The sequence below is a fragment of the Capricornis sumatraensis genome, chromosome 2, assembly GCF_032405125.1.
Source record: "Capricornis sumatraensis isolate serow.1 chromosome 2, serow.2, whole genome shotgun sequence".
NCBI lineage: Eukaryota > Metazoa > Chordata > Mammalia > Artiodactyla > Bovidae > Capricornis > Capricornis sumatraensis.
In genome coordinates this window covers 207,862,055-207,866,325 of record NC_091070.1, presented here as the reverse complement: position 1 = coordinate 207,866,325, position 4,271 = coordinate 207,862,055, and positions in this window count along the sequence as shown.

The following is a 4,271-nucleotide window of genomic DNA, read 5'->3' as shown; positions in this document are numbered from 1 at the left end:
CCAGCTGTGACTAAACACCTAGCCCTTTCATCCCCTGCCCCCACCCACTAACCTCATACCCTGGAGGTGAAACTGACAAATGACTACAAATAAAGATACATGATAACAGCTCCAAAGGGAGGAAGGTCTGAGAAGCCACAGCCAGGAGACCAGAGTCAGACTGGAGCTAAGACGTCCTCATGGAAGTGGTATCAGGCTGGCAGCTCCAGGCTGGGGAGGAATCCAGGGCTCCAGACTAAGGAAGAGCATGTGTTAGATGATTACCAAGTGGAAAGAAAATTGTAACATGGCTGGAAAGTTGTAAGGAAGGGCCAGAGTGTCGCAGACAGGACTGCTGGGGCCAGGGAGGCAGCACAATGAGCAGCGGCAAGAGCCTGGGCTTTGGAGCCCGCCAGTCTTGGATTCAAACCCTGACTCCACCTGCAATCAGCTGTGTGATCTGAGTAAGCGACTTTATCTCTCTGGGCCTATCTCTGCAAACACACACACAAACTATAGGGAATAATCCGTAGGTCTCTAGGTCAACATCAGGGTTAAATATAACACACACAAACTGCTTTCCCTGGTGCTGGTAGCATCTTGGGGGGAGGCATGTCTTAGGATAGACTATGCTAGATTGCAGGAAGGCCAAACCATGACATCTTAGAGGTATAATACAATAAAGGTTTATTTCTTACAAAAAGTCAGATGTGGGTCAGTCTGCCCACCTTCGTCTGGAATATTTGGCTCCAAGTTCTCTGTGGCAGAAGCAGAGAGAAAGATGGAGGAGCTCATCAGTTTTTGACTACCTTAACCCAGAAGCAACCCTGGTGGCTCAGCTGGTAAAGAATCTGCCTGCAATGTGACAGACCTGGGTTCCATCCCTGGGTTCAATCCCTGGGTTCAATCCCTGGGCTCGATCCCTGGGTTGGGAAGATCCCCTGGGGAAGGGAATGGCTACCCACTCCAGTGTTCTGGCCTGGAGAATCCCGTGCACTGTATAGTCCATGTGGTTGCAAAGAGTCAGACACGACTGAGTGACTTACACAAGGGCTTCCCAGGTGGCGCTAGTGGTAAAGAGCCCGCCTGCCAGTGCGGGAGATGTAAGAGACACAGGTCATTCCTGGGTCAGGAAGATCCCCAGGAGAAGCGCATGGCAATCCACTCCAGTATTCTTGCCTGGAGAACACCATAGACACAGGAGCCTGGCAGACTACAGTCCAGAGGGTCGCACAGAGTCGGACTCTGAAGCAACTTAACACATACACCCAATAGGCGTCACTTCTGCTCATAGTCTATTGGCCCGAAGTCATCACATAGCCCAATCCAACTGCAAGGGAGTTGGATTTTCCTCTCACATCAGGAAATGTAAGCGGGAATATAGATACTGGATGAGTACCAACTGCTATAAACCACATGAAATTTTTAAAAACTCCTAATATTATTTGACCCAGAGTTCTTACTTTCTTTGAATTCTCTCCAGGGCCCCACAGAGCCATGGCTTTCAGCAGGGAGGCCAGAACTCATGGACCTAGGGATCGTTTTGTTTGTCTTGCCCTGAGGACTATCCACCCAGTTTGCCTCTCCAGTCTACCCCCAACGGGGCACCAACGTTGTCCCACCCCAAGACACTGACGGAAGGATAGGGCTCCCCGGCCACCACCGCAGGACAGATGCCCAGATCTGTGACCTCCTCCCACTCTGGCCTGTTTGGGAGCCCCAGGCACAGGCTACAGATCATCTAGGCTGAAACTTCTGCGGAAAATGCCCTTCCTGAGCAATTAGGCCAACACAAACAAATTGGCCCAGAAAATCAAGGTTCCCACAGACACAGGGACTTGATCTTGAAGGAAGGCAACATTTCCAGGCTTGTACCTCTTAATCAACACAATTATGCAGAGGCCTCTGCCGACAGTGCCCCAGCTAGTCTCTATCCAAGCCGCAGATATTGCTTGAACGGTAACAAGCTAATTAGAGGAGGAAGGAGAGTGGAGACGGAAAGGACAGTCATCCTGCTCTTTTTCAGGAGGCTTCATGCACACGTTCAAAGGAGCCATTTGGGCAAGTGGAGGGCCCTCCAGAGCCCTGAGAGCTCCAGGTGAGAGGGAAATGGCAGCTGAATGCTAGGAAATCAGCACCACCTCCTGTAAACAGTGTACCCTTCCTGCTTCTAATAAGCCTATTTTCCCCCAGCTGGAAGGGGCCAGCAGTGGCAGGGAGGCCTTTGATGTGAGTCACTGGAAGCTTGATGCTGGCGCAGAGGCATTCTGTAGCAGGCTGAGCCCTTTCATCTCAGCAAAAAGGATCACCCCCCACAATCTCGAGCCCACCTGGAAGACAGGTCTCAACAGCGATGCTGGAATCAGCTGTCAAAGGAAAGCAGATGGTTTTGCTTCCACTCCTCTTGATCAAACTAGCCCGGAAGCTGTGTGGCTTCCTGGAGGCAGAAAGGGACGGGTGCGGGTCGGGCAGGTGTGGAGAGGCAAGGTTGTCACCGAGGAATAGATTATGCAAATATATTCATTGGTAGAAACACGAATGTTCTTAAGGAAGTCATCTGACTAAATTAGGAAAAATGATTTTTGATCAATGAGCAGAGTTAGACCAAACTCCCCAGAAGAGTCTGCAGCGTTTCCACCAATCACTGCCAATGAGGCAATTCCCTCTGCTTGCAGAGCCAAGGCCCTGCTCAGCTGAGGACCACAGAAAGGGAGGGGTGGTCACACTCATACCAGCTGTTCACTCAGCATCCCTGAGAAGCCAGGGCAGAGCCAATGTGTTCATTCACTCAACAGGATGTACCAGCAGATACTAAGCAGAAGCTGGGTGGGTGACCAAGAAGTCCTACACACACACACACACACACACACACTCAACTTTCCATCAGTTGACTTACAGAGCAGCTAAGGAGACTTCTAGAAAAAGAACTCAAAGGACTTCAACACCTGGGGCACAGCCACCTGAAGGCTGTAGGCAGCCATGTCTGGGAGCTGGTGCACAGGTCAAGTCCAAGGAGGGCCTATGGATCCAGGAAGAGAGTCCACCCAGGAAAGGGCCTGGCACTTCAAAGGCCTGAGGACCAGTGAGCGGTGCTTCCGGTGGCTGCTTCTCCCACCTGCCCCCCACCCACCCAGCCCCAGGAGAGAGCAAGGTGGTGAGGCAGAAAATCACAGGAGCTGTGACACCCCGATGGCCAGGCACCCCTGCTTTGGACTCCCTTTTAAAAATGCCAAACCCGACAAAGGGGACAAAATTCCCTGCAGCAGGGTGACAGGTGGAGTCCTGAGCAGGCAGGGATGGTGGGCTCCAGAGAAGATCACCCCCCCTACAGCTGAGGGCCCAGGGCCAAGGTGGTCTCTCCAGATGGGGGAGGCAGGGCTCAGTCAGGGATATTCACTGCGCTGCTGGGGGTGGGGGTGGGGCAGAAATAGTGGCTGCCACAGCACCGCGGTTAGAAAAGGCCAGAGGACCCCGTGGGAATGCAGTGTGACAGCCTGAGACCTGCTGAAGCCCTAGAGGTGGGGGAAAGACAGGGTCCAAGTTCTTGTGATTCTACAGTTAGGGGCACAGGAGAGTGCAGTCTACATAGTGAGGGGGCTTCATCTGCACCCAAAGGCTGTGGATGTTTCGGTCACACAAATACTCCTGACATTCACTGTGGCCCAGGTCTTGCACCTAGGGAATATGGGCAAGTCCCTCATCATTTCTGCACTCAAAGTTCCCAGCCCAGTGGAAGTGAAGACAGATGAACCTAAGATCATAGCAAATGTTGCAGAGTCTCAGCCTAAAGCACTGACTGTGAGGGAGCAGAGAGCGAGCCATGCTGCCTGGGTGAGTGATGGAGGGCTTCTGAGAGGAGGTGGCATTTGAGTTGGGCCTTGAAGGTGAATAGGAGCTCATGAAGTGAAACTGGAGGAAGAATGAGCCAGGCAGTGAGAGCTTGAGTGAAGGACTGCAGGGGGAGGGCAAGTAGGGCTCGGAGGAGCTGGAATGCCCGATGTCTCACCTGGGGAAGGAGGGCAGGTGGTGTGGGGGTGGAGGAGGGCTGGGAAGTGCCTGAGGCCATGCTAGGCTGTTGGATCCCCACTCAGAACCCAGACATGTGATGGTGTCAGGGCCTCCTCTTCTTTGTTGTTTTGCAGTGGATGCCCTACAAAGACACCTAGCTCCCAGGGCTGCACTCAAAGTAGGAGAGACACCACTTATGACAGCGACTACCAGGGTGACCTGCTGCCACCTGCCGAGTTAGAGGAAGATCAGAGGTGAGAGCAGGACAGAGCCACACAGCATTG